Genomic DNA, 9,202 nt, shown 5'->3' with positions numbered 1-9,202 from the left:
AATTACATTTTTGAATGCATAAATATATTCAACACCCTGAAAACTCCTTGAACACTCAAATTGCAAAGACTCAACAAATTTGTGCATCTTAGAATTATTTCTATGACATAAATATTTCTCTATTTTGTCAAGTGATAGTGTTGTTAGACATAGTTGTTTATTGTTATCATATGAATTTCAGAAAAGATGAGTCTAAATTACATTTTGGAATAAATAAATGGATTCAGCAACATGAAAAATCTCTGGAACATTCAAATTGCACAGATTCAAAAATTCAAATCTACAATTCCAACAATTTTCTGAATAGATTTCCACCAAAATCTAACTGGAAAATTCAAATCTACAATTCCAACAATTTTCTGAATAGATTTCCGCCAAAATCTAACTAGAAATTATTCCAGTGAAAGTTCTAAAATTAGAACATTTAGACTACACTTTTAGGAAAGTTGAGATACATAAACTTGACCACCTTATAGAAATAATATTATGGTTAATATGGAGATCAAAAATCTCATTATGATTTGCTGGCTTTTGTACAGGCTTATCTTCAGAAAATAACTGAAGAAGAGGCCAGGAAATGTTTTCATCAGCTTATAGATACTGTAGATTATTGTCATGGTAGAAATGTATACCACAGAGACATCAAGTTATGCAGTTTGACTTTCAATATTTATGAAAAATTCTCTTTGTATATGAACCCAATGAGAGCTTATGTAATTTTAGTTGATAATGCTCTGTGCTAAGATACGATTTAATGTTAAATTGGTTTCGAATTTGGTGAGCAGCCTCAAAACCTACTCCTGGATGGGAAAGCCAATCTGAAGGTGTCTGATTTTGGACTGAGTATCTTGCACCAGGTATTGTATTTGCATAATGCTTTTGTACCGACCATGAGTTCTTAAAGGTTTAACGTTTCAAAATCACAGTCACCTATTTAAACTACCGGAAACCCTGTTCACCCACCTAAACTACCTGTAACTAAAAAACACAGAGAATAGTATGCTTATCACATGGGGCAAAAGAGCGACCAGTTGATATGCAACTCAAAACTTCAATTCAGATTTAGATAGAAAAATTCGGTCCAGGCATAAAAGCAACATCAGCGGGTCTCTGTTTATCTTTTATGGAAGGGATGCCCTAGGCATTCATCCTATTATTACTCGTACTGGAGATTGATTTGATTTCATTTCATTTCTGTCTGCTCAGTTCAGAATGGATTCTGAGAGCTGTGGTTAGGAAAGGCATCAACTTAACATTTGATCACAAACCCATTTCCAAAATTCTGACAAGGAATTTTTAAAATTAATAATGTAATCATATCCCCTTTTCTTATTTCAACTGCTGTTAGATCCTAATGTTGTGTCTATACACACTTTGTGCAGACAGATCCTATACTTTCTACATATTGTGGCTCCCCAAATTATATTGCCCCTGAGGTATACAAATCAAACTCTTCATCTAGGATTTGTTAGAGATAGTATGGGAATTACACCACAGGTCTTTTTCCTTTATCAATCTAGCATATTGGTTATGGTTGGCAGGTAATTGTTAGTCAGAAGTACGATGGAAGGGCAGCAGACATTTGGTCTTGTGGGGTCATTCTCTTTGAACTTCTTGCAGGTTTCTGTCCCTTTGAAGGTTCTAATCAAATTGAACAATATCGTAAGGTATACTCAAAATGACTTTCAACTTTATGGTGAACCTCAAAAATTCTGTTGCAAAACTCTTGAGTGTGACAAATAGAAAAAAATACAGAACCCTGAAATTTCTGTTGCCCGTAAGGGGAAACTGGTAACAGTCCTGGCTCTATGTCTCAGATATTGATGCATAGGAAAAATCAATCTTGTAATCTTGTTTTTAACTTAATCATATTTTACTTCACAACATTTTTTGGTTGCTGTCAGCTGATGGTAGAGTTTTTATTGGGTCATAGATTTGCAAAGCGGAGTTTTCCTTCCGTTCATGGTTCTCTCATGGGGTCAGGAATCTAATCACAAGGATTTTGGATCCAATACCACAGAGTGTAAGTTATAAATTGTTTCTAAAACCACATTGCAATATATGGATTGCAACTCGTTTGGATTTAATCCTGCATGAAATTTTGATATACTATTAGGCATCTTATTAGCTGTGAAAAGCTCCAGTGATCGACCAACATAAAGAAACCAAGACTAAGATCATCCTCAGCAAGATTGTTCAAAACTATACATAAAGAAACCAAGACTAAGATTATCCTGAGCAAGACTATTCAAAACTGTACTTGGTTCACACTGATGGAATACTGTTCAAAACTATACTTGGTTCACACTAATGAAAGGAAAGCTCTTTGTGCACCTGCTTGTACTTAGAGAAATTGGACTACCACAATAATTCAAGAGGATATCTAAATGAACATGATGAATTCTCAAGGATATGGAGGATATTTTTGAATATGCATTTATTAGGACAAGTTGAAGATGCAACATGATGGGATGACTTAGCTCCATTAGAATGAAGGCAGACCTGCATGTACTTAGAGAAATTGGTATATGTAAGAATTACAGGGTGCTTATTTGAGTATGCATTCTTGGACAAATAAATTGTACAAATTGATAGAGCATACTGTGAGATATACATGTCTAACATGATTGAAATGGTAATGTTATTCAACCCATAATCAACAGAGACACTGTGACTGATAAGCTAAAGTAAAGGGAGTAAATGAACCATGTTCATAGTGCCAATACACTGGTTTGAGGGTAAGTGAGGTATTAAAATACCTATCCTCCAGCCAGGGTAACCTGTTCAGGTAGATTGACCCTCTTGGGGAAGAAACCCCAATTTCAAAGAAAGAGCTCCATTGCGGAAACTGGGAAATCTCCGCTGTAGAAATTATATACAACAAGCAAATGCAAATAACAATATTCGTCAAAATGATAAGAATGAAACCCATAACCCTGTTTATTTATAGAATGAACTGTAAAGAGAGATATCAGCAATCCTATTCATTAACTGGAAATGAGTAAACCTGTGAAACACCAAGGAGATGTAACAGCATGACTACCCCATTTCTTCCAGACATAAAAACTTTTTTTTTTAAGGACTAATACAATTGCTGAAAGGGCGAAAAGATGCTCCAGAACTTAATTAGGCATTGAACTGAAAGAATATTATTACTATGTTGGGAGTGATCTTGAGGGACAGAAATAGTTTCCGCATACCTCTTGGTCGCCGAAATGCAACAGTCATAACGAATACAGAGTATCATCAACCTAAACCAAATTTGAATGTGTCAAACCGTTAAAATTACATTGCAGAAAATAAATAGTCATAGTAGATCTTATACAGAGAGTTTGGACCTATTGGACCTATAGTATATGACACTGACATTGTTAGTGATGCCAGTATCAAATAGAAATGAGGTGCTTTAATGCCCTGATGGGGAAGATGTCATTTCTTCATGTCTTTGTGTTCATAATGGTCCTATCCGTACAAAAACAAATAGGATATATATAAACCCTGGATCTATTAATTGTTGTTTAATTGCCTTTTTATCCCTGCATTCAGGTTTAAGTTAGATTTGTTCTGTTTAAGAAGTTGATCTTCTTGGTCTGCTGATCTTGACATTATAAAATTCCCTTTGCTGCAAGACTCAGAACTCCAGGAAGATGTTCTAGGATTCATTTTTTCAAAGTTGTATTCGTCCTATTACTTAAAAATATTAGATTACCTGTCTAACAGGATTGAAATGGTAATGTTATTCAACCCATAATCAATAGAGACACTGTGACTGATAAGCTAAAGTAAAGGGAGTAAATGAACCATGTTCATAGTGCCAATACACTGGTCTGAGGGTAAGTGAGGTATTAAAATACCTATCCTAAGTGAGGTATTAAAATACCTATCCTCCAGCCAAGGTAACCTGTTCAGGTAGATTGACCCTCTTGGGGAAGAAACCCCAATTTCAAAGAAAGAGCTCCATTGGGGAAACTGGGAAATCTCCGCTGTAGAAATTATATACAGCGAGCAAATGCAAATAACAGTATTCGTTACGAACATTCCATTCAAAGATTTGTCCCCTGCTTGATATCAATCACAAAGTTGCAGTAAACAATAGATTTAACATAAGAAGTGAAGAAATATAAGAAGTTGATCTTCTTGGTCTCATAAGAAAAGAATATATCTGAGTGCGAGTGTTAGCCCTGAGTTTACCGACTCCTCAGCCTGACTTTCAGTTTGATTTTATGGCTTCTTGTTTCATGAGTTTGACAACAGTCTACAAAAATGTCAGACCCCTAAAACCCCTAAAGTCCAATATCTTCGAAACATGTTTGCATCGAACGCTACTTTCATCACGTCTCTGAAAAAGGGCACCTTCTCTTCTGCACGCCAACCTTGAGAGAATGACGAAACCTTATATAGATCCTCTACAAAACCCAAAGTCGAAGGTAAGTTACTTTTATTTTTCATATAACCAGTGCCTCGCGATTCTAAGACATAGTACAAACTCATAGAAGTTCAAACTTGAATTTGTAAGAAATATGGGTCGTTTTACAAATCCTTAAAAGTATTTGCTTATACCCTAATAGATTTAATCACCGATAGCACCTGGAAATTCCAAAAAGAAGATTAAAGCATTTGGCAAGGTTTTTCCTTCTGGAACATGAGATCATGGAGTTTCTTAGTGTCAGATCATACTCAATATTATCACTGATAAGACGCAGAAGAATATGGACCTTCTGATACTCACTGCCACCGTTATTCACACTGATGGAATACTGTTCAAAACTGTACTTGGTTCACACTAATGGAAGGAAAGCTCTCTGTGCACCTGCATGTACTTAGAGAAATTGGACTACCACAACAATTCAAGAGGATATCTAAACGAACATGATGAATTCTCAAGGATATGGAGGATATTTTTGAATATGCATTTATTAGGACAAGTTGAAGATGCAACATGATGGGATGACTTAGCTCGATGGGATGACTTAGCTCCATTAGAATGAAGGCAGACCTGCATGTACTTAGAGAAATTGGTATATGTAAGAATTACACAGTACTTATTTGAGTATGCATTCTTGGACAAATAAATTGTACAAATTGATAGAGCATACTATGAGATATACCTGTCTAACAGGATTGAAATGGTAATGTTATTCAACCCATAATCAACAGAGACACTGTGACTGATAAGCTAAAGTAAAGGGAGTAAATGAACCATGTTCATAGTGCCAATACACTGGTCTGAGGGTAAGTGAGGTATTAAAATACCTATCCTCCAGCCAGGGTAACCTGTTCAGGTAGATTAGAAATTATATACAGCGAGCAAATGCAAATAACAGTATTCGTCAAAACGATAAGAATGAAACCCATAACCCTGTTTATTTATAGAATGAACTGTAAAGAGAGATTTCAGCAATCTTATTCATTAACTGGAAATGAGTAAACCTGTGAAACACCGAGGAGATGTAACAGCATGACTACCCCATTTCTTCCAGACATAAAAACATTTTTTTAAAAAGACTAATACAATTGCTGAAAGGGCGAAAAGATGCTCCAGAACTTAATTAGGCATTGAACTGAATGAATATTATTACTATGCTGGGAGTGATCTTGAGGGACAGAAATAATTTCCGCATACCTTTTGGTCGCTGAAATGCAACAGTCATAACGGATACAGAGTATCATCAGCCTAAACCAAATTTGAATGTGTCAAACCGTTTAAATTACATTGCAGAAAATAAATAGTCATAGTAGATCTTATACAGAGAATTTGGACCTATTGGACCTACAGAATATGACACTGACATTGTTAGTGATGCCAGTATCAAAGAGAAATGATTATGTTTCATGATTATTTAGCAAATGCAATGCTCTAAGCACGATAATGACGAACCCGTAACTACGAAACACACATCCAACCGAATTATCACACTTTCAGTTCTAACTCAACAACTGTGAGTTGGGTTACCTTCAACTTTCAGCAGGGCACGAGTCGTTGAAGCGCTGAACCGCTTGCTGGGCTGTTTTGGTGGATCTCGTTCTGAGCAAGGATACCCTTATTGACTGCCTTTAACTATCAGCGGTCATGAGAATCAGGGCATCTATGTTCATATTAGATCAACCAAAACAACCCACCAAGCGGTTGAGCTCTTCAGAGACCCAGGATTCACTGGAGATCTGGCAAGCGCGATCGTTGTGTACCCAGCTGTTCTTTTTCTTAATGTTGATCTGCAGTTGAAGCCAAAGATTGAGCTGATGAAAACATCCAGCTGGGCCTTACTGGAACGGACTTGGCATATGTATGGAAGGCATCCAGATCGCTTGACATCAGTCTACAAAAATGTCAGACCCCTAAAACCCCTAAAGTCCAATATCTTCGAAACATGTTTGCATTGAACGCTAGTTTCATCACGTCTCTGAAAAAGGGCACCTTCTCTTCTGCACGCCAACCTTGAGAGAATGACGAAACCTTATATAGATCCTCTGCAGAACCCAGAGTTGAAGGTAAGTTACTTTTATTTTTCATATAACCAGTGTCCCGCGATTCTAAGACATAGTACAAACTCATAGAAGTTCAAACTTGAATTTGTAAGAAATATGGGTCGTTTTACAAATCCTTAAAAGTATTTGCTTATACCCTAATAGATTTAATCACCGATAGCGCCTGGAAATTCCAAAAAGAAGATTAAAGCATTTGGCAAGGTTTTTCCTTCTGGAACATGAGATCATGGAGTTTCTTAGTGTCAGATCATACTCAATATTATCACTGATAAGACGCAAAAGAATATGGACCTTCTGATACTCACTGCCACCGTTATTCACTTACAGCTAAGAAGCTAGGATCAAGCTTCGCCACAGTATTTAATTTTCTAAGTACAATGCCACTTTACAACCCTATTCCTAATCCGGTTCATGTGATCAAATTAGATGAGCAGAGGATCCTTGACATGTATGTGAAGAACCGTCCTTATGCCACGAGATTATTGGAAATTTACAGTGTCAATTATGTTGATCTTGACATTATAAAATGCCCTTTGCTGAAAGACTCAGAACTCCAGGAAGCTGTTATGAGATTCATTTTTTCAGAGTTGTATTCGTCCTATTACTTAAAAAGATTAGATTACCTGTCTAATAGGATTGAAATGGTAATGTTATTCAACCCGTAATCAACAGAGACACTGTGACTGATAAACTAAAGTAAAGGGAGTAAATGAACCATGTTCATAGTGCCAATACACTGGTCTGAGGGTAAGTGAGGTATTAAAATACCTATCCTCCAGCCGGGGTAACCTGTTCAGGTAGATTGACCCTCTTGGGGAAGAAACCCCAATTTCAAAGAAAGAGCTCCATTGGGGAAACTAGGAAATCTCCGCTGTAGAAATTATATACAGCGAGCAAATGCAAATAACAATATTCATCAAAACGATAAGAATGAAACCCATAACCCTATTCATTTATAGAATGAACTGTAAAGAGAGATTTCAGCAATCCTATTCATTAACTGGAAGTGAGTAAACCTGTGAAACACCGATGTATACTGTGAAGTCTATGCGAATAATCTTGGAGGAATAAGTCTATGGGAAAGCCCTAAGATACATGACTAAGTTTCATAAACAAAACGTTAACAGAAAACAAAGAATTACCTGTCCTTGTCTGGAGCTGGTTACCCTTGTGTGGAGCTGGTTACCTCCGGATGAAAATCAGTGCCTATATAAAGTTCTGGTAGGAAGCAGAGCGGTCGTCATGCAGGGAAGAAACAAAGACAATCTGTGCCTATATAAAGCTCTGGTAGGAAGCAGAACGCTACGCGAGCTACGCGGCCGTCATGCAGGGAAGAAACAAAGACACGTTTCGTGTGGCCCGGTGGAAAAAAAGACATTTTAAATTAAAAAAACATATTAAATCAACGGCGGAAAACACCCTAATCGTCTAACACAGAATCAATGGCTCAGGATTGCACACATCACATTTTAGGGATGTCTTTCTCAGAGGAAACGCCTTACGGCGTAAATATGGACTTGAAATTATTAAAAATATAGATTTAATTTTGTTGGAGATTATTACTCCGTGAGACAGACGCACTGCCTCCGCCTCATGCACTGCCTCACCACACACCGCCTTAACCTGTTCAACGTCTAATGGGCATGACCGTTGTGACTGTTTCAATTCACTGGTTAAACATTTCACTGTTGTTATGTTGTTTTTATTAGCATTGTTGAATATTTTGGGAATTTGCAATCGAGATTAAGTCAGGGTAGTTACAGGCTCATTATATAACAACTTTCTTCAACCTCACGCAGAAAAAGATTCTATAAAAACGTTTATAAATTTTATCAATCCGGCTGGCTCCAAACTATATCAGGCTCTGATACCAATTCAAAGACAGAGCACACAATACCAATTGAAAAACAGGCTCTGATACAATTGAAAGACAAAGCACACTATCAATTGAAAGACTCAAATAACGACACATAGCTAAAGCCCTTGAGCTTATCTCAATTGCGGATTCCCAAAATATCTCCAAATATTTCGCAATCAGAAAGACATAGGCCCGATCAAAATTTGACTGCGCCCATATCCGTCAGATTCCCAAAAAATCGGCAATCCAGATTAAGATGACCTGTGCCCGATCAAAATTTGACTGCGCCCATATCCGTCAGATTCCCAATAAATCGGCAATCCAGATGAAGATGACCTGTGGTTTGGTTTGACTGAGCTTGAGTGCACCCATATCCTTGAGATTCCCGAAGAATCAGTAATCGAGATAAAGATGACATGTGGTTGTGGCCAGTGTTATTTGCTTCCGTGGATTAATGTCAATATCCCTGTGCGTGGAGTGAGGCATGGTGACTGATACGTTTATCCGTTTCCATAACACCGCTTGCTTGGAGGCCATTAATCCAATAATAGTATATTTTGACATATAGAATATTTTTATCACCTTTGAATTTTTCATCATAAAGCAAGAAGGAATGTCGTTTTTTTTTCAAAAGTTTCTGATATTGAGGTTCGAATTCTATCATTTGGACCCCCTTCTCACGTTTGTATTGCGATAATAGATATTATACAGAAGGGATTGTGAATCCGCGTAGCGATTGACAAGAAGACAGAAGTTTTATCCTTTTCGCTCAAAATATCTACGCGCTCATGTGGACGAGGTATAGATTTTGCAAATCGTATTCTCTAAATGAAAACTAGTCGTGGAAGTTGCAGATGC

At 37.0% G+C, this 9,202-nt stretch overlaps 2 long non-coding RNA genes across 5 annotated transcripts; one reads left to right on the top strand and one right to left on the bottom strand.

Annotated features, from left to right (window-relative positions):
- Positions 1-703: 703 nt before the first annotated feature.
- On the top strand, positions 704-1,718 carry LOC149248701 (uncharacterized). Its single transcript, XR_016265761.1, has 3 exons — positions 704-857; positions 1,383-1,436; positions 1,542-1,718. It is a non-coding gene; the product is annotated as an uncharacterized LOC149248701 (long non-coding RNA).
- Positions 1,719-3,718: 2,000 nt separating this feature from the next.
- Positions 3,719-7,835, bottom strand: LOC149248700 (uncharacterized). Of its 4 annotated transcripts, XR_016266697.1 has the most exons (4): positions 7,629-7,835; positions 5,954-6,468; positions 5,624-5,674; positions 3,719-4,406 (listed from the first exon to the last, which is right to left on the bottom strand). It is a non-coding gene; the product is annotated as an uncharacterized LOC149248700 (long non-coding RNA). The 4 variants fall into 4 exon arrangements; XR_016266696.1 differs by having other exon boundaries at positions 5,624-6,468; XR_016266698.1 differs by lacking the exon at positions 3,719-4,406 and adding an exon at positions 4,481-4,996 and having other exon boundaries at positions 5,109-6,468.
- Positions 7,836-9,202: the final 1,367 nt, after the last annotated feature.

This window comes from Pinus tabuliformis, chromosome 7 (genome assembly GCF_031772625.1).
Source record: "Pinus tabuliformis cultivar Carrire ecotype Pingquan chromosome 7, CPIR1, whole genome shotgun sequence".
Classification (NCBI taxonomy): domain Eukaryota; kingdom Viridiplantae; phylum Streptophyta; class Pinopsida; order Pinales; family Pinaceae; genus Pinus; species Pinus tabuliformis.
This window is presented reverse-complemented; position numbering and strand designations above follow the sequence as displayed.